At 44.6% G+C, this 27,756-nt stretch overlaps 1 protein-coding gene across 1 annotated transcript in view; it reads left to right on the top strand.

Moving 5' to 3' along the window:
* The first annotated feature begins 2,078 nt into the window (after window positions 1–2,078).
* The window catches only part of ELOVL5 (ELOVL fatty acid elongase 5), a 69,086-nt gene continuing 43,408 nt past the window's right edge, over window positions 2,079–27,756 (top strand). Inside the window, exon 1 of the mRNA XM_087438723.1 lies at window positions 2,079–2,254. The gene's annotated coding sequence lies outside the window, so the exon portion shown is untranslated. The remainder of the gene's footprint in view (window positions 2,255–27,756) is intronic.

The following is a 27,756-nucleotide window of genomic DNA, read 5'->3' as shown; positions in this document are numbered from 1 at the left end:
AATGCCTTTTAGACAATGAAGGGCAGTCATTAACAGGCAGTTAAGTATATAAGTCTGGAATTGCATCTGGAAAGGTCTGGCCTGAAGAGATACATTCGGGAGTCAGCAAAGTACAGATGCAATCCAAAGCCGTGAACGAGGGTGATAACATCACGTAGGAAGTCAATGTAGATAGAGAGGACGAGGACACAGACCCCTTTCATTGCCCAGTCCTCCCAGATAGATTACTAAAGAGTGTAAAAGGAAGTGGAGAAGAAAAGACTAGGGAATCCAGAAATAGTTCAAATTGTTTATTCATCCAGCAGGTATTTATGAGCATCTGCTCTTTGCCAGAGGTTCTGCCAGCCATTGGGAAAACAACATAGTAGACCAAGGCAGTGCCTTCAAGTAGTTCACATCCATCAAGATGAACACTCAAGGACAGAAACAGAGATAAACTTCAGGACATGTCGAACAGCAATGACGAGCAGTAGCCGCCAAGTTAAGGGTGGAAGTGAGGAACAGTCTCCAAGGCCTGAGGAGGAAAGGCAACTGCTTTTAATCTCTATCTGCCTCCAACAAAGACAAGCCAGGCCCGTGGGAACCCCTGGTAACAAGATAACAAAATACAAATTAGAAGAAAAAAACAAATTAGAAGGTGAGGGGAGATAGGAACTAACTGCACAGCGCCAATCTTATATAAACTAGCTCATACTTGGCCTGTATCTTAGTCAACTTTTAATGTCCAGAGGCAAACACAGGCTTATATCTTATTTCAAAGGACAGATTTCATTATGTCATGCAAATACCACCTAAGCACATAGAGTATTTGATCTTTAAATGAAACAATAGTCTCACTAGAGTTGCATTCTAATGAAAGTTGTAATCGTATTTCTTAATTCAACTAGATACTGTAGCAATAGAGCAAATTTCCCAAGATGTTAAATACTCTCTTTCTCAAGAGCAATATTGAAGTGACCTTCTAACACACTTGGAAATGTGTGGTTGGAGGAGATGTGGGACCACTGAGGAAAACTAGGAGCAGAAGGAAAAATGCTACTAGAATTTAAAAATAAATGGCAACTGACTGCTAAAAAATCTCAATTATTTGTGTATGTTTAAATTACCTAATTTGTATATAGTTTGTGCACCTGTATTCCTACTACAATGGCCCAGTGCCTGGAACACAGCTGGCACATGATAAACATTACATTGTAAATATATAAAAGAATAAATTTGCCTACATTAAATGGTTGACTGTGTTGGGTCGATGGACACGGAGTAGTAGAAATACAGCAAGAGGGCAAGAGGACAAAAAATTAATTTCTGGGGCTTGATATGGGGAAAGAGTAGGATACTAGGATGATGAGGGCCTTAAATTATCCAAATATCAACAAAAAACAGCAGAGACCTTCTATTAGTGCCCTGAGCAGAAAGCACTTGGTCTTAAGTGCTTAAATCTGTCTAGCTGAAAAGACGTCACTGACTGCATCACCTTTCCTCCCTTTACAAGCCTTTGGAATAGTTTCTAGAGTAGAAATGGAGTTGGTAGTGACCTCTAAAGGAAAATCAGAATCCCTAAGAAAAGTCACGGTAAATCCATCACAAGGGAGTTCGGCTGTAACATCAGTTTTCAACGCTTTTCTTGGTTGTTGCCTGATCTTATCCAACTGCAGACCTTCGCTCCGGTGGTCCCCGTGGGCATTTAACCCTTTCAGCTAAAACCAAGGAGAAGTGGATCCCTTTCAGGACCGTAGACGAGACGGCTACCAGAGTGGGCTCGTGCCGTCCCAGCGCGCCCACACAGCCCGGCCACGCCTGGCACCGGGAGCTCGAGGTTCAGGGCATCACAACTTCACAGCCGCTATTGCGCAGGCTCTGCGTTCCACGCAGGCTTATTAGGAAGAAAGGGGATAAAATTGCCCAGAGACACGTGAACCAGGGGGGACCAACCCGGGACTCGGCTCCCCGCTGCACCGGATTCTGGAATTTACAGTCACGAAAGTTCTATTGTCTCGCGATTGGCTCCGCGGCCGCATGACATCATAGCGCTTGATTCAGCCTTCGGGCCGCGATTGGCTGGCCGCGCCATTGTGGCGTCACGGTCAGCCCACGTTCCGATTGTAGACACCGGGCGCCTTCCTCTTCCCATCGCCGTGGGTGCTGGCTGCCGGCGCCTCCCTCCGACCTCCTCCCCGGCCCGGGCTGCTGCCGGCGCTCCTGCCGCCGCCTCGCCGCTTCGCCAAGCTGCTGCCGCCGCCCCTGGGGCCGAGAGGTAAGCCGTCAGCTCCTGGAAACTCCTCCCGGGGCCGCCGCTCGGCCATGACACCCGCGCGAGTGCGCGGCCGGGACGCGAGGGCTGCGAGTGCCGTCAGGTCCCGAACCCGGGACCGCGGAGGAGCTGCGCCCGAGTGGCGGAGGAGCCTGGCCCGCTCCGGGGGGCCCCAGTCCGGCCTCCCGGCCTCGGACCTCGGGCGCGAGGCTGGGCGCCTCGGGACTTGCCGGCGTGATGCTGTCGCACCTGCTGTGCGCGTGGCAGCAGCGGGCGCGCCGTTTTGCAGGCTGACAGCGCTGCGGGACACACACTGTGCCCAGACGAGAAGCGGGACGGATGGGCTGTGCGCTCAGGTCCGCCCGCCCTGGCGGGGTGAACTCGCGGATGGGAGGTCCAGGGAGCTCCCTCTGAGAGAGAGAGCGCGCGCTTTCCTCGGGGAGAACAAAACCTGGGTGAGTTCGGAGAGCCTCCGCGGGGGCGCGAGTCGAGTGGGCACCGAGAGCCAGGGCGCGCCCGCCCTCGCCCGGCGGGGAGCTCCTGGAGCGGGCGGGCCGGGATCATCCGGTCTTTTCTCTTTCTCTTTCGGCCTCGGGCCCCCGGAGGGAAGCCCGCTAGCCGCGGACCACTTTGGTTTTTATTAAAACCAGATAACTGCAGCCGTGGTCCTTGGGGAGGGATGAGGCCGGTGGGAAAGCGCGGGGGCGGGGACTCGAGAGCGACCTGGGCGGCCCTTTAGGGAGTCCGGGCGCGGGAGGGACGGGTGGGGAGGGAGGCGCGCGGCGCGGGAGCGGCTCGGGGCCGGGGAACCCCTAGTGTCTCCTCTGTAGCGAGTTGTAAGGAAAAGTGCCCTTTTGCAGTTGCTACATCAGTAAGACTCGCCGCCCCCCGCCCCGCGTGGCCGCCCTCCCGCCCCGGGATGGAGTCATGACTGGAGGAGAGTTGCTCTCGTAAACTGTGTCTTGCAACCGTTCCGTGTCCTTATACTTGAAGGGTCGTAGTTCCCTTCCTCACGATTGCAGTTAAGCTCATCTCCAGGCTTCTTGATTGCGAATTTGGAGAACGCATTCGGCCAACTTTGGGGTTGGGGGTGGGTCCCGTATGGAAGAATCCAGTGTGTGACTTATTAGCTGGGCTGGGGAACCGAGGGGTGCCGGCGGGGGAATTGTGAGGAGCGAGCAGCCTTAATTCTTTAATAGCGGAACCCGTGGCAGAAAGTGCTTTATAGGGTTGTACTGAAGAGCTAATGTTGCTAGTTAGGTTTTGTAACTTGTTCCCCTAACCACTGGGTAGATAACCTGTTGGTTTGCACTTGTTTTGCTTGCATATCTCAGCCAACAGCGTTTGGTGCAGAATCTACAGAAACAGACACAGCCGGTTGGTTTTGCATTGGATGGCGGTGGCCGAACACTTGAACTTTCCATTTGCGTTAGGGGACAAGTGGATCCCTTTTTTAGTCAGCTCAGACGCTGCCTGAGATTTCCCAGGAAAGCAAAGCACTTGAAAGAGAAAAGTCACTCTTGTCGCTTTTAGATTCATACTCCAGATTATAGATTCTCATTGCCAGAACCTTTTTCTGTACTGTTTCTGTTTTTGCATTTTCTTTCCTCTTCCATTTCTAACTGAAGACAAAAGAGAAAATGTTATTGATGGGTACAGATGGCTAATTTTGCGGAATATAGAACTTTGCTGAAAAGTGAAAGTAGAAAGCATATTAAAATTTGATTCAGATTTTTCCAGAAAAGTAACTCATAACTTCAGACGCTGACCTCACTCCTTTGACTCAATTTCCTTGTCTGTAAATGGGGGTTTCATGTTACAGAATTGCTGTATGGATTTCAAGAGATGATAAAAATGAAAGAGCCCAGCATGGGGTCTGCCAAATAGTGGTTTGATAAATGTTTCCCTCTTCCCTTATTTTTCTTCTTGAGGAAGGGGAAGTGAGGTTTAGGGGACGTGGCCAAGAGCAAAGCTAGAGAATCTCAAATTACTGGGAAAGTATTCAAATCACAACTAGGTTTTCGTAGACACTAATTCCAGTATCCCTATGAAGTCACTTTTGAAAATGAGGTAAATTATCTCATTCCCGGGGATTAACAGAGGTTTGGTGGTTTTTTGTTTTTGGTTAGAGACCTTAATTTTTGGATGTTTGATGTTTGCAAGGATCTTTTTTTCACTACCTCCTCCTCTGTTCTCAGCATAATTATTGCTTGTCCTCCTGCTTCTAGAGGTGAGTATCAATCCTTGGGCGTCTTATTTCCAACGTGAATTATACAAATCAAGGCACAGCTGTTTACCTGCCGTTAGGGTAACTTGGATGCCTAAGTAGATAGTAGAGAGAGTGAGTGATGGTTTTACTTCCTTTACATCCTTCCTCTTCCCTAAGAAATTTTGTAATTATTTTGAATTCCTCCTCTGTGCCTACCAACTCTTCTGATACTGACGGGATAATCTTCCCATTATTACCCATAAATAAGTCTTTCTTTGTATTTATTCGGTTTTAGGTATTATTGATGTGAGCACCTTCTTATAACATCCCCGTGAGAGGTGTTATCCTCCACTCCCTTTTTTTTAAAGAATTGAGAGCTAAGGCCGAAAGATGCCAAGTGACTTTTCCAGATTCGCATAGCTCTGTCTCCTACCACATGCCTGTTTCTTGTCTGTCCTTGTGCTGCTGGGATTTGTTCAGTGGGCTATGTGCCATTTATGTAACTCGGTTACTCTGCAACTTAAACGTTTAACCTCGTGTTTAAAGGTCCATCTTCAAGCCATCCAAGATTAATGACTTGTCATCTTTCATATCTGGCTAAAATTTGTTCCCTTCCTGTTAGCCCATGCTTGATTTATTCTTTCTATTAATTCATCGACTTGTCAGTCATTGTGTCATGTGTGTGTGTGTTGGGGGGAGAGGTTGTATACAAAGTGGAATGACACAGTTCCTGACTTCAAAGGGCTTCTGAATTAGTTTACACTTTAGTCCTTTTTTACCCATCCTTAATCTACACCTTGGACCAAATGGGAGTCAGAAGCAGTTTTGGGGGTACTTGTCTACCTGTGTCTGGGAAAGCTTTGTGGCAGAGCTGTCCACGTTAGACATCTCAGTGCCAGGCACTGCCGAATTGGCTAGGATGCTTTTGGTGCAAGAGACAGAAAACCCAACTTAGATGGGCTTAAATGACTACCTGACCTGGGAAATCCTGAGGGCAGAACTTCTGCTCTGCTTCTCTGAAGTCCTCTCAGATATTGGTTAAGTCCATAGCCTCATTTTGCAAGATGAATGCCAAGAACAGTTGGAGCCCTCCAGTTACCATATTCCTGTGGGAACCTTCCTTCCTGCCACTTTCCAAAGAGGATCCTTGGTCTTGAGCTGATTGACTTAAGCCCTGGTTACTTGAGACAATAACTAAAACAATGGAGATCTGATAAACTGGGGTTCATCTCAGAACTGAGGAAGTGGATTTAAATCTCACCTCACCTACCTGGCTGCTACTACAACTTCAGGGAGGGCCCTGTGTGGACATGGGGAAGTCAGCCGCAGTGTCTGTGAGGGCCTCCAGGGATGTCAGTACTAGAGAGATGATTGGATAAACTAAAGAGGATTGAATCAGCATTTGAATTTAACCTCACATTTCATAGAGGAATCTCATTGCCATGCAGAGTTAGGAGGATGGGCATTTAGGAGGGAGGGAGTTTAGAGAGTGAACGAGTGTGGAATCATTGGGCAAAAAGCAAGTAGCCCAGTTGGCTGAAGCTGATAGAGAGGGCAGAAGTAGAAGAAAAGGTTAGAAAGGCAAGTTGTTGATGATAATAATAGTGGCTAACTTTAATTGAGCTATTATTATGTGTCAAACCCTGCATTGAGCACTTTACATGGATTTATCTCAATTAGTATTAGTTGGTACTGTGAGCATTCCCACTTTACAGGTGAGGAAATGGAGGCTCAGAGAAGTTTAGACACTTGCCCAAGGTAACGAGGCATTCCATCCCAGGTCGTCTTGAACCGTAGCCTGCTCTGTCTCCTGAGGTGTGAGGTAACAGAGTGCCACTGAAGCTTTTGAGCTAGAAGGAGTGCATTATGAATGCTGTGCTCCAGGGCTGTGAGTCTGGTCAGAGTGGGTAGGATGGATTGGCGTGGATAGAGGCTAGGACTGTGGAGGTGGCCTGGGAGGAGAGGAGGCCAGGGCAGTGATGAGGCCCCACCTGGAGCTACAGCCATAAGCACAGACTGGAGAGAGCTAATTGTATGCGATCGTTTCTGGGATGAGACCTATGTGACTTGGAGACCAATTGGATTCAGGGGCCGAGAAGAGGAAGGGCAGGCTTAAGACTGGGCGGTAGAGGAAACATGGTCTTCCAGGGAGGAAGCGTTGTAATCAGGTGGAAGTATCCTAAGGGCCCAGACACATCTCCCGACAAGCCATTGCTTGCCCGCCAGTCCCAGTTCCCTCTCTTCAACGCTCCATCGGCTACTTTTTTGTTGTTGCCCTTCTGCCAGTACATGTTTCCACCACATTTCATCCATTTTCAGACACAGTTTTTCACATTTTAACATATCTGGGTAGAGATGCAGCTTATAATCATTACTTATAATCTGAAAATCACTGCAAGCAGTTTTCCACATTTTAAGAAGACTGAAATCAGGAGGCTTCCCACCTTTCAATGAAGTTTCATTGGTGAGAAAAGGAAAATCCCAGCGTTGCTGAACGTCATGCCCCGAGTTGCTGGCAGAGCCAGGGGTGAGCACCACGCCTTCTGGGCCCTTCTGTCAGCTCACGTGATAGATATTAAAGTAAAGGTTGCCTTGTGATACAGGATTATAGTAAAGCACATGCATATTTCTTTATTACAAGTGAAGTAATTTGAAACGGATGGAAGGCAGAGTTAAGCAGGGTGCCTCATCCTTGTACAGAGCCTGGCTGCCATGGTTTCTTGTCCTAACTTGCCACGGACCATAAGGAAATCGACTCTGGGCATTGGTCTCTTTTTCTTTAAAAATGAAAGGTGCAACTCAGGTGATATCCAAGTCCCTTTCAGAACCAATATTTTTCATTTTTGCTTTTGCTGAGAGCAAATCCTTGGTTTCTGTTTGACCAAAAATAGAGAATGAAAAGTGAGAGCATTTAGGTCTTAGAAAGGTAGACGTCAGAATCTGTGATGGAAATTATAGTTTTCTCTTCAAGAGGTTCGACAGAACTACTGGAGATGTTCTGGTCTAGCAACGTGAATTGGTTAGGAAGGTAACCTGACCTAATTTTGAGTCTCTGTAATAGAACCCCTCCAACCCCCATTTCAACCGATAAGTGTTAGCATTATCAAACTGGTTCCCACTGGGCTCTCGCTGGCATGTTTCCTCCATGGGAACATTTTTATTTGACTTGTGTGCATTCACTTTTAGAATTGTGTGGTCCCTGGATTTAAAATATTCATACTGGGTGAGTGTTCGGAAAGACTAAATTCTCCCCCTCCCCCCGCCAGTTGTCTTTGAAGTACAATGGGTGTGTAATGTCTTAGTACTCCTTATATCTTAAGTTAGACTTTTGTATCTTCTGTTTGATGCCTTCTTGCTGAGTGGGATCTAGGAAATAGTTTCTTGCACTTTCAGGATTTTTAGTGCTGGTACTGTCATGTTTTCTCTAGTTAGAAGAAGAACTGTTTTCTTGAAACACACCTGCAGTTTCTAACTATAATCCTTGTACTAGGTTAGCCCCCGCCAGCTAGCACATGCTGGTTACAGGGTCCATCTCTATTAAGTTCTGCCTTTGCCCCTTTCTTTTCCCATTGTCAGCCGTTTCACCCTGTCGGAACTAATCTCTTATAAGCCCGTACTAAACAGGCCTAATTAAAACCACCGTGGAGAGCTGGCCACTCGGGTCTTTGTTTTATCTGAGTTATTCTGAACCCCAGAGTACCTGTTCCCCTTTTGTCTTGGCGCAGCATATGCTGCTACAAAATAATTGTTAGGAATTTCTCCTTCCCCAAAGAATAGTTATCGTGATACCGAATTCAATAACTAGTTGTTTGCTTCCTTGGGAGTTTGGCAGTATGGTGTCTGTCCCTAGGGATGGTGTTCAGGGTACCTCTGCTTCAGTCTTTGGCAGAAGAAATAACTTACTTTAATATTTACAAAAGTTGTTGACACCTCCATCTGCCCTCTTCCCCATCTTGAGTTTATGTCTTACAAAACTTCTGAACACTTATCTCTGCTGTGGATCTGAGGTGCATTTATAAGACCATCTACCATGCTTTTCTCTTTAAGTCAGAAAGCTGTCAGAAGCAGATTGAAGAAGGTGCCTTTCAGGTTAGCAGCCACACACCTGGATAGGGTTCCAGCTCTGCCATTTATGGCTCTGTAGGCTCCGGCGGGTAAGTCACTCCACCTCTGAGACTTTTTAGTAGAACTGGAGGGTGATGATACCTGTGCCTACTTTGGAGGGTTGTCAAACCATCAATATTATACGTGAAAGTTACGTGGGGACTGACTTAATTTGATGAGCGTGGTAAAAAGATCCTCTGTTGTGTAGGATGTTCACTGAAGCATTGTTTATATTAGCAAAGGATTGAATGTCTGTGGAGTAAAGGTCCTTCAGAAGAATAAATTACAGCCGGGAAGTGTCATACTTTGCAGCTTACAAAAGAATGAGGCTGTTCTGAGGGTGCTGAATATAGCTGCTCTGTACCTCATACCAGGCACCTTGCTAAAATGCTCTATGTATGTTAATTCATTTGGCCTCACCAAACCCCATGAGGTAGGTACCCCAGTTTTACAGATGAGGAGGCTAAGGCACAGAAAGGTTAAGTGACTTGTTTAAGGCTCCACAGCTAGTAGATGGCAGAGCCAGGAGTCAAACCTAGGCAGGGGTACCATCTGCTTGTAGCCACCTGCTAGGCTGTGTGCCTGTTAGACCTAACTAGTAATCTTTCCTTTTGCAGCTCTAGATACAGAATTAGAGGAAACAAAGTTGAGTTTCTTATTCATCCTTGCATTCTGGGAGGTTGACAGGATAACCAATATAGGGCTTTTGACAGTAGCTAAACGAAGGTTTAGACAAAGAAAGCTGCTAGGGGAATAACATTCATGATCAGTCCTTGAAAGGGTGACCTTCTGTTTCTTCTCAAACTCCTTTTTTAGATATTCTGAACTTAAGCCTCCTCTTCTTGGTGTAATCAGAAGTGCAAACACAGCAAGAGCTCTGTAATTATTGGTGTAAGAAATCCGTGTTCAGAAGCCCAGTGGCCAGTTGGCCAGACTAGCGTGAGTGGCCGGGAGCATCCAGCTTCAGTTTCCTTACCTGGCCCCACCTCCACCTGGGCTTGATTTACAAGGTGTGTAATCAGACCTGAGAGGTGTGGCTGGGAGGGAAGGGCACCCAGATTCTCCAGGGACCCTCTGTCTCCAGATCGTCTGATTTCCCTTGGGTGGAGGTGTAAATCCTGTGTGTTTTGAGAACATCTGCTTGGTCACTCTGACAGGCCTCATCATGGGCTACTTGTTCTGGCTGAAATAGACGTTTCCCACCATGTTCAGTTCTCTTGGGATTCTTAGACTCTTTTAGAACTACTTCATTTTCTTTCTGGGTGTGGGTCACTAGGTCTGACATTATGACGGCTATGAGTACTATAATTCCTAAAAGAAGAGGATCACGAAATTCACAGAATGGCTTCTACGTTAACATGGAATGTGGCCAGATGATGAAACAGCTGTTGGCTTTAGACACATTCTATAGAAGAGATGAATAAATGACAAGTAGATTGGGTGTATGTTTAAAAAGACCACATCGTAGCAGGTTTTTTTTCCTTCACGTTTTAACTCTGCCTTGTTCCTCTTCTCCTTCACCCCCACACCCAAAGAACAGTTACAAAATGTGGATGTTTAGATTAAGTTTAGAAGAAATGTGTTTTCGTGTCACATGCCTTATTTACGTTACACAGGTTTGAATTTAAATATTTTAAGACATTTTCTCTTGGGGGGTGCATAACTTATCTTTGTTAATTATGTTTCTCCACCCTCTTTTAATTTCAATTGAGGCTATAACACTGCCTTCGTATATTCTGTACGAATTAGCTTGGAGAACATGATAATTTATTTTGAATATTCAAGTAATCACGTCACTTAAGAGACTGCAATCAGATAAGAATTATAAATGCTGCCCATAGCAAAAAATATTGCTTAAAAGCCTCTTAAATGTTTGTCTCCCCGCTGTTTGCAATTGCAGTCTGATTTAGATGTTAGGAATATGTGTAGAGCTCAGCCTCTTTAAGCCCAGTCTTGAAGGGAATGGTTAGAGGCGTGCATGGGATCTTGATGTCTGTGATCTGCCTTGGTCATTGATTGTCTTCTCTACAGGTGTGCTTCAGCCAAGAAGGTGGTTGCCCTGTGAAACAGGTCAGAGCTTCTTCAAAGAGCCCCTTAAAGATAGCATCTCAGGACTTCTGCGTCCCTAGGAGAATGCTATGACTACTGTGGTTGCTTTGTTTTCAGAGCAGCTCCCTTTTGTTTACTTTGCAAGAAGCAGTAGGTTTGGAGTAGGCTCAGTGGCCGCCAAGGAAGGTGGCTGTGACCGCAGTGTGTAGTGAGGTAGGTGCTTTTCATTGAGCCCTGGAACAGTGCTTCAAGCTTGAGTTGATCATCTTTTTGAGAAATGGGACTGGCATATTTAATCGGGCTTCCCCAAATTCAAGACTTAGATGAATAGTTGCAAAGAACTGTTGGAAGACCAATCTCAGTGGGTGATATCCTTGCCCATGGATTCAAGTATCCATTCATGCCCCCATTGACCAGCTCAGATACTTATTTATTTATTTATTTTTGTGAGGAAGATCGGCCCTGAGCTAACATCTGTCGCCAGTCCTCCTCTTTTTGCTGAGAAGATTGGCCCTGGGCTAACATCCGTGCCCATCTTCCTCTGCTTTATGTGGGACGCCGCCACAGCATGGCCTGACAAGCGGTGCATCGGTGCACACCTGGGATCCGAATCCGGGCCGCCAGCAGCAGAGCGCGCACACTTAACCACTTGCGCCACTGGGCCGGCCCCTCAGATATTTATTTCTGATCCATTTCTTGCTTCTGAGCTCCAGATTCTTAACTTCTCTTCAGCTAGGTTCTCCCAGATGCCCTACAAACCTCTCTCTCTTGTTGGCCACTGTGGGCAGGAGCACTACCACCCACCAGTTTGCCCAAGCCTTCCAGCTTCTCTCTCATCAACCACATCCCTCCCCCACTTCCTCCAGCTGTCAGTCACCAAGTGTTGTCCATTCAGGCTCTGCTCTGTCCCGCTCCGTTGCCCTTCCCCCTCTCCATTGCCCAGCCTTTGCAGCACATCAGTCCCTTCCTGGATAACTACAGTTTCTCCCTGCCTCCTTTCTTTCTCCCTGTGTTCCCGTCCCTACTGTGTTGTCACAGTGGTCTTCTGACATGTGAATAGGGTCATTTCACTCCACCCTAAAAACTTCATTCACTCCCTCTTCAGGCCCATCCTGATCTGTCTTCGTTTCCTGCCCCTTTCCTGCCCGCGCTTTTCCCTCTGAACACACCACAGACTGCGTCTCCCCAAATGGGCCTTGGCTGCTCCCGTCTCCACTCCCCACAGGCTGTATTTGGTGGCTTCCTCACCATTTTCCACCAGAAAACAAAAACACGAAAGTAAAGCAAACTGAATAACGGAAAAAGCCCTGTTCTTCAGAAGTCAAACCCTCATACCCTACAACCACGAGAATCTTTGATACTTCTGACTGAATGAGGTATTCCCACTCCTTCTGGCTTGTATAACCTTGGTTCTGATACCTAACGTCGGTGTGCCTCAGTTTCCTCTTTCTTAAAGTGAGAATGACTGGTGCTTTCCTTTTCTGTTTGCTCAGGGTCTGACTTGTGTATCTCTGTATTCTTGGTACCTGTGTACTGTCTGGCATGTAGTAGGTATCTAGCAATTATTTGCATAAATGTCTCTCTAAATATGTACCTTTCAGGTATAATCAATTCTGTAATCTGTGCTAATGGCTGTGTGAAGGTGAGAATATATAACACTTTACAGAGGAGGAGTCCACCTGGGCCAGGACTCTGGAGGGTGCGGGACTCTGGAGGGCTGGCTCCCCTGCTTTATGTTGCTGTTCCCCACTCCAGGCTGAGGGAATAGAGCAACAACAGCCCTCAGACCATCCAAATTGCCAGACAGCCCACCTGCCCAGGAGCAGAGGTGACACATGCTCTTATTTTAAAGGGCCTTGCTTATTTGCATATTACCTTGTAGAGCTTTCAGGTGACTGTGCCAGTGATAGACCACACTGGGGGCACTGTGCCCGAGGAAGGAATAGAGTGAACTCTGGTGTCAAGGCACCCAGCTGTCCCATCATCAAATAACAGTGGATACTGCCACTCTTTTTTAACCTTACTTGGTTGACCACAACATTGTGCCAAAGTTACAGTAGACCGTAGAGATTGGACAGAGCCTATCTGTGTCAGTAGCCACATGGTCATTCATTCATTGATCATCACGCTCACCATTGAGAATATCTGTGTGCTTCTCTCTGCTAAGGACGCCTACTGGCAAAGAGATTGTCATCTGGTAGTAGAGGTGAGGTATGTACTTGAGTCGATAGATAATTATTGGTACTGTGGATATGGCCATGTATGTTGCAGTTAGGTTTGACTGCAGGTGACAGAGATCCCAAAATAATAGTGGCTCCAATCATGGGATCTCGAAACAAGGTAGAAGTTTGTATCTCCCATAAAAGGCTGGTGGGGGGATAGGGGTGCAGGACTGATACGACCAACCATAGACTCCTGCTAGCTCACTGTGCATTAGGCTGAGTGTGGCCCCATCTTCCAGGCAGCAGGATGGAGGAAGAGACCAAGAAAGTAGAAGGGACAGAGGGGTCATGCATGCTTTCTCTTAGAGGAAGTTCCCGGAAACTGCCTGTAGACAATTTTGCTTATGTCTCCTTAGCCAGAACTTAAACTTGTGGCCACATGAATCTACAAGAGAGGCTGGAAAATTTCGTCTTGATTCTGGGTAGCCGTGGGCAGCTAAAAGTCTTGCAACTCTATGCAGAATTGGGTAACAGCCACCAGTCTGTACCACAGGTGGTGGGTGAGATTGACAGTCCCGCCCACGTGGAACTTAGAGTCTGGTGGAGGACAGTGACAAATGAACAGATATGAATACCACAGTGATGAGGACTATGAGAACATAGGGTAGGGTGCCATGAGAGCAAGCAGGAAGGACACGTAAATCAGACCGGAAGGATCAGGAAAGGTTGCTGGAGAATAAGCAGGAATCTGCCTGGTGGAAAGAGGAAATAGGCATTCAGGCGAAGGCTCTGAGGTGGGGGGTCAGGTAGCTGGGGGATGGAGGAGCGTGCGAGGAACTGACAGAAAGTCAGTGAGGAAAATCGGAGGAGGAGGCCTGACTGTCTGGGCCCATTGAGGAGTTTGGACGTTTTCCTAAGAGCCCTTACCTGGTTTTGAGGAGGTGAGTAAGCTAGAAAGATGCTTTTTGGGGGTGAGGAGCAGTACAAGACTGGAGGCAGGGAAGGTCCATTAGGAGGGACTGCATTAATCCAGTTGACATGATGGTGGCCTTGACTAGATAGTGGCTTTGGAGGTCGAGAGAAGTGGATACAAATCCTTTCACTTTCATAGGGCTTAAGGACTGGGAAAGAATTTAGAAATAATTTTAATTAAATTTATTAAAATTTAAAATATTAAAATAATTTTAACAATGCCTTTTCACTTGACGGATGATGAAACCAAGGTTGAGAGGTTAAATGGAGTGTGTAGGGTCGCACAGCTAACTGTAGAGCAGCACCAGAAACTGTTTCTCTGCCTGAACTCTTCCCTTTATGTCACTGCTGAGTGTGCCAATTAGGGGAACAGGGCGTTGTGGGCATTCGGAGAAAGTGGGGTGGGGGAGGGGGTAGGCGGCGTTTGAGCTGGACCTTAAAAGGCGAGTATACTGAGGCCGACCCGGTGGTGTAGTGGTTAAATTTGACACGTTCCACTTCAGCGGCCCGGGTTTGCAGGTTTGGATCTGGGGCACAGACCTGCAGCACTCATCAAGCCATGCTGTGGTGGCAACCCACGTACAGCATAAAGAGGAAGGTGGGCACAGATGTTAGCTCAGGGCCACTCTTCCTCAAGCAAAAAGAGGAAGATTGGCAACAGGTGTTAGCTCAGGGCCACTCTTCCTCACCAGAAAAAAGATGAGTATAATTTGGGCAGGAGAGTGTAGAGGGCCTGCCAGGTAGAGCAAATTCTATGAGAGTGGTGTGGAGGAGAAGCCCAGGTGTGTGTGGTGCTCCGAGTTCTGCAGTGTGAGTACAATACTGGGGTACTTCTAGGAAGTAGATGATGATGCTGCAGAAGGGTTTTGAAATCGTGGAAGGCTTTGGTATAAGATTCAGTGGTTTAGACTTAATTCTTTAAGCAGTGGGGAGCCAATTAACTTTTGGTATCAAAGGACTAGCATGATCTGACAGCAAAGTCTGCATTTTGTTTAACTTTTACTGTCCCAGTGCCTCGTATCCAGTGGTTGTGGTCAGCAGAACATGGCCCCCATGAAGATGTCCATGACCTCATCCGCAACACCTGTAAATATGCTAGGGTACAGGCAAAGGGGACTAAAGGGTGCAGATGGATTAAGGTTGCTAATCAGCTGAGTAAAATAGGGAGAATATCCTAGATTATTCAGGTGGGCTCAGTGTGATCACAAGCGTCCTTAAATGTGGAAGAGGGAGGCTGAAGAGAACTAGAAAGATGGTGATGTTAGGAGACTTGGCCCCGTGCTGCTGGCTTTGAAGATGGAGGAAGGGACCATGAACCAAGACATGCAGGCAGCCTCTAGAAGCTGGAAAAGGCAAGGAAAATGATGCCCCCATAGAGCCTCCAAAAAGGAACGCAGCTCTGCTGACACCTTGATTTTAGTTCTAGGAGACCGTTTTGGACTTCTGATCTCCTGAACTCGAAGATAAATTTGGGTTGTTTTAAGCCACTAAATTTGTGGTGATTTGTTACAGCAGCCATAGAAACCTAATACCGTGGTCGGTGCTTGTTTGCTGAGTGAATGAGAGCTGTGCTTTAACAGATCAAAGTGACAGATTCCTGTATTTGATGATTTGGATAGGAGGAGGTTCTGGAGGCCAAGGAGTTCATAGAAGAAAGTTCTGGAAAGAGGTGATGAGAATGAGACAGGAGAGGGGTGGGGGGGTGGTGGTAAGGGGATGGATGGCTGAAATTGCAGAGCCCGTGACAGGACCTGAAACCCTGAGTGGCCTGGTATCCAGTGCAGGGCAGAGACCAAGCGTGCCTTCAGGGCTGGATTCCTGGGAAGGTTGTGTGGCTACAGCAGAAGTAAGGGAGTCAGAAGGAAGAGAAGGTTGTGAGGGGCGGGTGATGAGTTCGGTTTTTGGCTTGTTGAGTGTGTGGTTCAGGAGCAGCACATGTACAGAGGTGGAGAGAGAGCAGATGGAAACTGGTCCTGAGGGTGGGATTCGGGATGCAGGGTTGGCTGCCATGGGTCATGATTTATCTATACTCTCTCTTTAAATTTCTCCAGGGAGGAGACTCAGCAACCCTTTTTAAAAATCCAGTATGTCGTGTTCCTTAAAATTACATTTTTCCTAGTGTTTTATGTATTTTTGCTGCCATTTGAATTCTGTGAACCCTTGTTTTTTAGTAAATAAACATAAGTTAAAACTAAATAAATAAGGTTTTAAAAACTAAATAAAAATAACATACTTCTCTGACCCTTCCCTGCATATTTTACCCTGTGCTGCAGGTCATCTTCCCAGAAGCCTCTCTGGCTCTGGTTGGTCTCTTTGTCACCCAGCCAGTCACTCAGGGTCACATGCTTCTCCCCTCTGTGTCTGACACTGTCAGATCTCACCCACTGAGTCGGGGAGGATGGAGCTCTAAACAAAACTTGGCTTGTGCTGGAAAAAGGGAAATGAATGGTACTTGCTATAACATTTCCACATCTGTTTTTTAAAAATATCAACTTGCTGTTGAACTAGACATACAGTTATTTTAGACATGGTCACATCCTGAAAGTTCTTGGTTTCTGAATTCCTTTGTTCTTCGTAATGAACTTGGTTGTAACGATTGAAATTGCAGCCTATTTCCTGAGAAATGGGAGAGAAACCATTTCAGAGCAACTGTGTAGAATGTATTGACATGAGGGAGATTTTTCTGTGGCTCCACATTGCCTTCCCACGTGTCTGTTGATGCTGTTTTGTCTCTGATCACTGTCCTTCTGCTTGGTGGTATTTGCACCACGTAATTTAAGCTTACAAGGGAAAGGAAAGATTTTTCGATGAAGACTGTACTGAATATAATTTAAAAAATTTTGAAGCCTATAAAGATATGAGGTATGACTAGTAAATAATGACTTCCATAAGCCACACATGAAAACCGCTTTAACTTCAATCATGAGTTACTTGTATTTTCTTCTCCAGAAAAGGAAATAAGGTTGAAAGAAGATATCCCTTTCCTTCTAAGCTGACCCACTAAACTTTCTGTTCTTTCTTCTCTTTGCCCTTTGATTTGATTAAAATCAGATTTATGTGTGCTGAATTGTGGGCTTGCATTTACATTAATCAATGTCTCTGTAAGACAAAGCCCCCAGAACATCCCAGTGCGACACGAGTAAGCCACACTGAGGAGGAGAAGAGGGAGGAGAAGGTGTTAGTCTGGTACTTCAGGGCCCATTGTTAACATTTCAGCTGTCCTGTCCACTGTAAACACAGTTGTGATTTTTTTTTTCCTTCTTGAAATCTAGTTGTTTTCCAAATGAGACAGTCTCCTTGGCTTACAGGCGTTTTTCTGTACTGTCTTCCAAACTAAGAAGGCAAATAGAGAAAACATTTTGTAGAGAGAAACCTGCAGACATCTGCTCTGTGGCCGTGACCTGAAGGTGAAGCTCTGAGCTCTGGTTTAACAGCCCTGAGTTTCTTCATGACAGATGGAGGATGTAACGTTCCCTCATAGCAAGTAAGTGTTAAGCTTCACACAGGATTTGTTCTGCCAGTGACACTGCTCTCTTTCAGAGGAGTACGCTTCTACACCATGAAAGTCATGCTTGGAGAGGTGAAATGCCTCTCTTAGGGGCTTGTTTTGGAAGAGGAGGGAGTGTTGTGTAATTTTCTCCCTCTTTTATTCATATTCATTCTCTCTGTCTCTCTCTGCTGACCTGTTTTTCTTCCTTCAGCGGAGACTCTGCTTTCCTTCCGGTAGTTATATTCCTGAACGACAGCAGGGCCATCCCTGCAGCTGACACCGCATGTAGAGGAAGAAGGGAGGTGAGCCGGGGCCAGCCCCTGGTGCTGGGAGTGGGTAGGGCCCCGCTGCAGCCTGTAGGGGAGGAGGGCTCTCCATCTGAGGAGGCCGTGTCTAGAAGTTTTGGAAAACCTACCTGATGCTAACTTGAAGTGATGAGCAAAATGAGTCAGCGAAACTAGGACTTGGTGAAAACTGTACAACTGAAGCAATGGGCAGGCAAATGGAAAGTGTGGTTTTTAAAATGTGTTTTATTGTGGCAAGGTGAAGTCAGGCAAATGAATTCTTGATTCTAATTCTGAGCCAGCGTTCTCTCTCTCTCAGTGTATAACGCTCCAGCACCTGTGTGGTGGTTGATGAGTGAAGACCTTCTGTTTGCAGAACTACCTAATGTGATTCAGCCTCAGGAAACTTGGATCTCTCATTATTTATGACTTAAACTTTTAGTTTTTGGTGAATAAGAGTTTCCACGGGGAGTATCCTCATTTGGAAGGGGAGTTAGTATCGTGCTTTGGCTAAAGAAGCTTTCAGTTTTCATGCCCACGTAGTAATGTGAAAATCAGCTCAACCTGTTGGATCGGTGTCGAGTTTCTCCTAGGACCATACTTCATATCACATGATGAGTTAGTGGGGAACTGGTAAGAACTTAATTATTTGAGTACTTTAAATTATATTTATTATCAGTTTTATTCATTATTGTTAGCTTGCTTTTAAAATGACTATATTTGAACAAACTTCAAGTATTTAAGTGTTCTGTGTTTAAACTCTGTATACTCCAATAAATTTAACTCCTAAAGTCAAGTATAAAGACACATTCTTTTTGAGGTACATTTGGAATATTTGCCTTTAAGTTGAGAAGCTAAATTTATAATGTCTTTTTAGAAATAAAACCTTATAGAGTGGAAAAAAGTTCTGTGCACAGTTTTTAATACAACAGCTCTCAGACTTTTTGGTGTTAGGAACTACACTTTTAAAAATTATTGAGAACCTCAGAGAGCTTTTGTTTATGTGGATTATATCTATTGGTATTTACTGTCTTAGAAATTTTCAATTGTTTTTCAATAAAATTTTAAATAATTAGTAATACATCTAAAAATAATTAGCCTGTTACATGATAACGTAACCGATATTTTCATGAAAAATGTATTTTCCAAGACGAAAGAAAACTAGTGAAAACAGGCATTGTTTGGCATTTTTGTCAATGTATTATGTATCTGGCTTAATGAAAGCCAGCTGGGTCCTCTTATCTGCTTCTGCATTTAATCTTCTCAGATATCGAATATCATGTAGCCTCTGGGACACTTGACAACGATGAGGAGATGAGATTGAGAGAGTAATCTCTTAGTAGTGTTACGAATATTGTTTTGATTTTACAGAACCCCTGAAAAGGGCCCAGGGACCCTCAAAGGTGTCTGGGCTACACTTTGAGAACCCCTCATTCCAACCAGATCCTATTTATTTTATTTTTGAATAAGTATAAGCTTCTACTTAGCTGTGAAAACATCATTTTTTTTTCCTTCTTATTTCAGCAGCTGTTGCTTCCTGTTTCCTCCTGCCTGAGTAAATTTCTTGATTCTTGCCACAGGATCTCTGAGTGTCACCTTTATATTTGAACTTCATCAGGTGGACTGGTTTTGGTCACCTTATCAAATAAAGGGTATTTAATAAGATGGGTATCTGTAGGGTACCCTACTTAGGTAGGATAATCTTTAAAAGTAAATTCACATCCTCTGACAGCACTGGTTGCTTACATGGATGCTCTGTTGGAGGACTGTAGTGGTCAGTTTTTAGAATAAAAATCCAAAGCAGAAAAAGGAGTAAATTAAGAGATTAAGGTCTCAGTGTAGCATCAGTAGCTTTTTAGATGTTCAGATTATTTTATTCTTTATCCCGTTCTCTTTGCTATCTGTACTTTATAATATTTGGGCCTTTAGATTGGCTGTCTTTTGGAATAGTTTTAGAAATAGCTAGTTCAGGGCCGGCCCCGTGGCTTAGCGGTTAAGTGCGCGCGCTCTGCTGCTGGCGACCCGGGTTCGGATCCTGGGCACGCACCGACGCACCGCTTCCCTGGCCATGCTGAGGCCGCGTCCCACATACAGCAACTAGAAGGATGTGCAGCTATGACATACAACTATCTACTAGGGCTTGGGGGGATAAAATAAATAAATAAAATTATAAAAAAAAAAAAAAGAAATAGCTAGTTCATTTCTGTTTGATAGATACTACTTGACTTTTTTTTTCTGTTGATTTTGGACAATGCTTTTGCTTTAATAAAAATCTGCTGCATCACGTCCCACATCTCCACCTTGTTCTGAGTAACCATTTAGCTCTTATAGCTTGATGTGTTACAAAAAGGTGCCTCTGGCCTTTATAATGTCTAATCATGTAGAGCTCTGCGTTGGAGACTAGTAAACGTTGCATCTGCCTTCCCTTTATTTTACTTTGGGGAATTCTTTCAAGATGTTTATAACCTCAGGTTCTGTGATATCTGAATCAGGTGCCAGAATACATTGAGACGCTCTCTTTCTAGATACTGAGATTTTTCTTTCTAGATACTGGGATATATTTTGCACTGTCCAATATAATAGTCACTGGCTACAGGTAGTTACTGAGCACTTGGAATGTGGCTAGTGCAACTTGGAAACTGAACTTTTAGTTTAACTTTAATTAATTTACATCGAAGTAGCCACATGTGGCTCATGTCTCTCTTATTGGACAGTGCAACTGCAAGGGTATCTGGCAGCTTCTTTTTAAGGACTCGTGCCTGTCTTCATTCTTGACCTCAGAGTTTCTTGCGGGCTCATCCATTCATTTTTACAAGAATTTTGTATATTTTATCTATCGATTTTGAAAGTTGTGGCAGGTAAGTTTCGCTATCTGTAGACTGCCCTATAGACAGGAATGGAGCTGGAGGGAATATTGGAGATGAGAAAGTGAAGACTGCTGATATTGGCTGCTTTTTGTGAGATCTTGAGATGGTTCTGGATGAGATTTGAGGGGAAAACAGGGTTAAGGGATGGATTTTTAGGTTGGGGAGACTTGAACAGATTAGTCAACAGAAAAAAAGGATGCTATGAAGAGAGGAAATTGAAGATAAAAGGGGAAAAGGGAGTGAATAAATTCTTGAAAGGGGTAGGAAGGATCTGGAGTGCAAGTAGCAGGATGGAAAGCCACCCTATGAATCGGGAGGGAGAAGAGTGACTTTCTTTTCAAGTATTTGAATTTTTTTTTTGAAGTGAAAGTCACATAAAGTTAACCAAAGTGGTAATTCTGTGGCATTTAGTTTGTCCACAATGTTGTGCTCCAGTCACCTCTGTCTAATTACAAAACATTTTCGTCACCTTCAAAGGAGACCCTGTGCCCATTAGCAGTCACACTCTGGTTCTCCCTTCCCCCACAGCCTCTGGGCAACCACTCATCTTTCTATCTTTATGGATATGTCTATTCTGCATATTTCATATAAATAGATCATGTGATACATAACGTTTTGTTTCTGGCTTCTTTCACTTAGCATAATGTTTTCAAGGTTCATCCTCGTTGTGGCATGTAAAAAGTGACATGACATTTTAAGAAGAGGGAGTTTTAAGGAATTCGTATTGACAGCCTGACTCTCAGCAAAACAGTTCAGCCAGTTAGATTTACCTAGGATTAAGGCTCCATGGGGGTGGATGTGACATCAAGAGTATTTGTGGAATGACTGCCTGTGAGGTCCAGTTTGAGCAGGGAAACGCCCCCAGGGCCAGACCTGGGAGGGTGGGATGTCAAAGGTCTGGATCTGGTGATGGAAATCACCGGGAGCAAATTGACTACCAGTGGGGGTATGGGGCGGAGGAGACGGCGGGTAGTAACTTGCTTTAAGAGGGGAAAGGATATCCTATTTCAAAATGGGGTAAATTTGGGGTCCAGATTAGAGAAAACATGTGGAAACATGAGCCCATCTTGATTGGGGGTAATCTCTTCTGTTCGTGGATCGGGGTACCCCGTGCCTGCCTGCTGCAGTGAGCAGGTGGACAGACCCATTGTCTACGGCAGGTGAGGCGGGAGGCTCTGTGATCTCGCCCTGCTGGGTAGTGATGCGCTGCTGCTGCTCCGAGGGCGTCTCACTCAGTTGGGAGCAGGCTGGTGGGAAGCAGACCTTGAGTTTCCTTCTGCTTCCTGTGATGAAGGTTGGTAAAGCTAAGTCAGCCATTCTGGTTGGTGCCAAGAGCAGTGATGAACAGCAAAGTGGTGTGGACAGCAAAGCCTACACAGCGCCCAGCTGTCTTCTCCTGACTGTCTACAGAATAAAGGTCAAAGGACTTAATGGCTTTCAAGTTCTTCCCCATTTTGTCCCCAGTCTGCTTTCCAGCCTCATGACCCAGCATACCACTTATTCCTCAGATACGTAATGGCTACTCCCTGTGTGCCAAGCCTGAGCTGATGGTACATGGTGAACCAGGCAGACACAGCCCTTGCCCTCGAAGACTTAGGTAGTAACCAAATGTTAATTTGTATTTGGGGTGTGATTAGAGTGTAAACAGGGGGACCTCACCTGGCCTGGGGCTTTGGGGGAGGAGTCAGGGAAGACTTCTCTGGAGTAAACATCTTTCAGCAGAGTTTACAGCGTAAATAAGTGGGAAGTGGGGCAGGTGGGGAAGGGAGCTTTTCCTGCATAGGATCTGCCTGAGTAAAGGGCACAGTGGAGAGGGTGGAAGGAAGCGGTATGGTTGGGGGGCAGAAGTTGGGCTGGGGAAGCAGGTGTGAGCCAGTGTGTGAAGGGGGTTCTAGACCATGCGGGACTGTATCCACAGAATCCACAGAACAAGGGGACACAGTTGAAAGGCTTCAGGTGGCAGTGGCCTGATCAGTTTGGTGGTTTGAAAAGAAGACTCTGGTGCAGTGTGGAGATGGATAGGAGGGGGCAGGAGAGGATGCCTGAAAGCCAGCTGGGAGTCCACGTGAAAGAAAACGGTGCCCTGGTCTGGGGTGGTGGTGTAGATGGGAAGATGCAGGTATTTCTGAGGTACTTGAGAGAGAGCATCCACGGGCTAAAGAGGTGACCAGCCGGCTCTGGTACCCTGCTCCTTCTGCCCACTGTATCCTTTCATGCCTCTTTTCATGCTGTGCCTTCAGCTTGAAATACCCGTCAACATTCTGCCTCGTAGGCCTTCTGCCTAGTAAAATCCTTAATAACCTGGTCAAATGCCACTTGTGGGACAGCTTCCCTGATCCCCTGCTCAGAATCAGTTCATTTAACAAATATTTAGCAGCATTCACTTGTTTTAATGTGCTTTAAGTCACTGCTGACTTGGTTTTCTAGTGAAGGCAGAGCATTATCAGTTGCCAGTTACATGGTTGCTTATTGAGGTAGAATTTGAAACAGTCCTCAGGCCCGCCCAGTATCTCAGTTCTTCCCAGGATATGGCAGCTCACTCGCCCCCTCAACTCGCTGGATGACGCTTCCCTTCACTTAGAATACCCTTCCTGCATTCCTTGGCCTACCCACGCCTGCTAATCTTTTAAGTGTCAGTTCAAGCCCCACTCCTCGGCGGAAGCCTCTCTTGATGTCCGGTCCCAGATCTCTCCCAGATCTCTCCCTCTTCCCCACAGCCCTCACCCCTGTGGCTCTCCCTCTCTTTTGCTGGATGCTACTGTGGTATTGACTTGCTATGGATATGTGATTCCAGTTATATTGGGCAATTACAGCCTCTTTCAGGTCTGCTTCATCCAAAAGAGTACTTATAAATAGTTGGCACACATAAATATGTACAGATGGCTCATAATCTTCATAAATTCCTATAAGTGATAAGATATGGACACTTTTTTAAAAAAAAACAGCATTTGGATATAAGTATCATACATTTGGCTTATGACACAGTAATGGGTATCTTAGCCTAGAGTTTGTAGTTTTAGTTTGAAGAGTAATACCCAAATGATTCTTTGCTGTATCTTTCCATAAATTTTGTTCTTGGGTAGGACATCTAAATGCATGAGAAGTCGGTCGGTGGTAAATCCAGTGTGAAACAAATGGCACTTTGGAGGAGGAGCTGTGAACTGACCTTCCCGAAAGAACTTAACGGTGGGATAGGATTCTCACATTAGAAAGTCAGGAGACTAGTGACCTTTAACACAGTGCTTTTCTGCCTTTTTTCGGTCTTTGTGGAATAGGGTTATCAGTGTTCAAAAAAAGTCCTTGGCCTCAGGTTAATCCGTACTCCCAGCATTGGAGAGAGGTGTATGCAGTACTCCACAGGCCTTTTCTCGTGTTTGCACACCTCTTGAAAGTTCTTCCTTGTGTCAAACCCCAAGCTAGTACTGTTCCTTCTTTTTGCTGCTCTTTGGAGATGGAGAAATTCTGATTTTTTTTTTTTTTTTTTTTTAATGATAGCTCATTCCTCAGCTTTTTGTCTTGATCTAAAACTAGGTAGTTATCCCAAACTCATTGCCATTAGGCCCGTTTTTTTAAATCTTTTAACGCTATATATCCATGTTTTTTAAATGTGTATTTAATTACATAAATTTACATAATTAATATCTAGAGATAGATCTATAACTGTTGTATTATATGCTGTGTATCCATATTTTGAAGGGATATGGGAAAAACTCATTACTCATCCTGGCTCTAGAAACCAATCAGTGTGGAACATGGTGGACACATGTTTCGTTCCGTATCGTGTTATCCTCCAGAACGCTCAAACCGGAAGTTTCCACTTGAGATTTTTTTCAGTCATAGCCTCCCTGAAATGACATTATCACTGTTACTTGCTTTTATGTCCTTGCTAATCAGGCCTGCTACCTAAGAATTAATATGACCTAATTTATGCTGTCTGCAGGACACCAGACTCTTTCTGGTGATTCATCTGAGTGGGGAAGGAAAACCACATTGAGCCAGTGCTACATAAGCATTGTAACCAGTTGTTACCATTGGCTTGGTGTTAGGTTGCCTTGGGCATAGACTATTCCTTACAAAACCTTAGATTATTACTTAGGGCCCAGTAGATGGTTACAGGTATTGGTAAGTTGCTAGTTTGATGCACTTGCATATTTTCCCAGCAGACGAAGTTAAACTTGGTGTAATTTCACTACGAGAGGCAGTTAAGAGCTCAGGTTGTGGGGCCAGGCAGCCAGGGTTTGAATCCCGTAAACCAACGACAGGCTCAGTGATTGTGTGCTGTGTTCTAGTGAGTGAGCTTCCATTTCCTCCTCTGCAAAGTGGGAAAAATAACCCTTTACAGGGCTACTGAGAAGATTAAATAGTGCACGTGAAGTGCGTGGTTATGATGCTTAGCGCACACTAAGTGTTTGATGTTAGTTACTGTTGGGATTATTATCATTATTGTATTTTCTGTTTGTAAAGATGTTACCGTCCTGAAGCCAGGGACTCTCTAAAGGAAGAGTATTATTGGTTTCGTAGGGAAATCCTCTTAACTCATTAGTGAGGCGTTACAGTCTATAAGGATGTGAGATTTGTTTGATGCTGGAACAAGCGAGGCCCGAGTTAATGCCGTTCCATCCTATTAGACCTTGGATAGCTTATCCTAGTGCCTGCCTGACGTTTGGCTGATCAAGTTTTCCTTTCCCTGTGACTTAATTCTCGGAGAGTGGGCACCTGTCATCGTGAGGATTTTTAAGACCCAAGTAGGAGTAGGTTGATTCTAAATAGAATCTCTCAGGTCATGCGCCACTCATGTATTCCGGGTATGGTGACCGGGCTGAAAAAGTGCAGCAGGAGGACCCTCTGGGGTTTCTCATTCGTGTCCTGTGAAATTCGTATGAAATTTCTCTGTGAGCAAGTCAAAATATTTTTCTAACTGCTCACTGTGTGCCTTCACATGGGATTGGAAAAATCAAGCTGTTTTATGATGCTTTATTGACAGTAATACTAATGACATACACCGAATTTGGCTGACTCGGCTACTGATTAGCAAAAATGGCCGATCTTCTGCAAAATGTTATGTACACAGCTAAAAAACCAACTGAAAAAGGCCTCTTACTTCAAGTTCTTAAATACGTAAAACATTAGGTGTTTTTTAAAGCTAGTTTTATGAGGCTCTTTTACTAGAACTGAATTGACTGTTATTTTACAGGGCTTCTCTGTGGTCGAGTTTGTCAGTTCAGTTTTTTAAACAGTCCATGTCCCCAGACAAAATAGATACTTAACAAATGCTTGAACTGTGCTTTTGAAAATCCATAGTTGTTCTCAAGGATCACTACTGTTTATGTAAGACGTAATGCTTCTCTTAGAGGTTTTAAAAATTGGTAACTAGACTTAGTTCCTTGGTTTGAGGGAGAATTTTTGTGGAATGCAGACAATTCCATTTAGTAATAACCTGAGAAAAGAAAGACTCTTAACATAAGTGACCAATTAACAACCACCAGCTTATATTCACAAATTAATCTTTTAGAAAGCAGAGGATACACAGAGTTTATTATTCATTTTTCTGTTGTGAGCATTAGCCAGGAATGGCTTTTATATGAATTTTCAACGTTATATATTCAGTGTTTATTTATTCAGCTATTGGGATTTCTGTGATTTATATTTTTAATACATGCATAAGGCATTTTATATTAGACTAAATTAGTGAAAAAAATCTTCTTTTTTCCTTTATGAGATTACCCAGTCCTGGCCAGGTTGCAGTGCAGTTATATAGGCTGCTCATGTGATCCTGCTGGTGGGAACGTTAATAGGTAAAAACGTTTTGGAAAGAAATTTTGCAGTGTGTATCAAGACTCTTCTACTTAGTTGGTCAATTTCTGGGAATCTCACCCAAAGAAATAATTTAATATACAGCTAAAGTTTTATGTGCCAAGATCTTCACTGCAGTGTTAAGAATAGTAAAAACTTGGAAACAGATTAAATGACTAATAATGGGGGAATAATTAAGGCATTTATATAAATATTGCTCCAGAACTCAAATTAGGTTTGTGAGGAAAGTAATTGCTACAGTGTTGAAATAAAAGATTACAAGTATATCCTATTTTAAAGCATAAGAAAAAGTAGACAAAATAGAATTATTTATATTTTACGTATTTAGCTCCCTGCTAAATGCTCTCTGTGAACCACCTCATCTGATTAGGTAAGTGTTATTGTTTTTCCCGTTTGAAGGGAATGTTCCAAGTGAGGACGCTGACGCTTTCAGACCTCAGCTTGTCTGAGGTCACTCTGCTTGTAAATGGTAGAAGGGTGAAGAGGGATTCTGCCACACTCTTGGTTGCTTTTTGTTTTTACTTTAAAATGAAACAGACTTTTCTCTACTTTCCAGATTTTCTGCAGTAAACGTCCCTTTTTTATTTTTACTGTAACATGGGGAGGCAGTAGGTGGAGCGGTGCTATTGGTGTGACCTTGGATAAATGACTGAATTGCCCTCTGCCTCAGTGGACTCATCTCTGAAAAGGGAACAGGCGAAAGGGCTGGTATGAGGAGTGAGATTATCCTTGTAAATTTATAGCAGAAGATCTCCTGGTACATAGTAAGGACACTGAGTGTTAGTTGCTATTGTTATACGTAATCATTATGCTTTTCAAAGAAAAGGACTTGAAAATAAGAAAAATCATTTGAAATGGTGGGCTGGGTTAGGTTCTAAATGGTTAATAGATTCTCTTGGAGAGATGTTAACGAGATAGGAGAATGACTTTAGAAAGCTTCCTTGGAGCAGTCGGTCATTAGCAGACCATTTAGTGGAGGGAAATAGCAATTTGCTAAATAATTCAACCTCCCAAAGTCTGTAATTCATGTTAGAGCATAGCTGGCTTAATGTTTTCTTAGGAAGGACAACAAGAGTACATAAATCCCTGAACAAATGTGTGGCTTAGGTCCTAGCTTCTGCTTGAACTTCTTATACTGAACATTACGAACTCAATGTACACTTCATCTTCCAAATTTTTCCCTATAAGAGAACATGTCAGTACAGTGAATTTGCGCTAATTTGTACTCCAATAATTCAAAATATATGGCCAGCCTCCTACCTCTACAGGCACATATGACACTGTGTGATGGATCTATGATTACTAAGATCCGTAGCAGAGTGGTACATTTCTAGATGGTCCGAACTCTCCCTTCCTGGCCTGCTTGCCCCTGGGCTCCCTGACTCACGAATAGCACCCCCATCCAGGGTGCAGAGTGAGAAGCCAGAGCTTGGACTTCATGTCGCCCACCCTGGACGTCTCTTCTCTGTGGCCCCTGCGTTCGTTTGCTCCCCTGCCGTGGCCCTAGGTTGGCCTCCATCTCTCATGTGGACTGTTGCTCTAGTCTTCTGACTT

The sequence above is a fragment of the Ceratotherium simum genome, chromosome 13 (assembly GCF_057802395.1).
Source record: "Ceratotherium simum simum isolate JZ-2026a chromosome 13, ASM5780239v1, whole genome shotgun sequence".
NCBI classification, from domain to species: domain Eukaryota; kingdom Metazoa; phylum Chordata; class Mammalia; order Perissodactyla; family Rhinocerotidae; genus Ceratotherium; species Ceratotherium simum.
The sequence above is the reverse complement of the archived record's forward strand: the minus strand, read 5'-3'. Positions and strand labels throughout refer to the sequence as shown.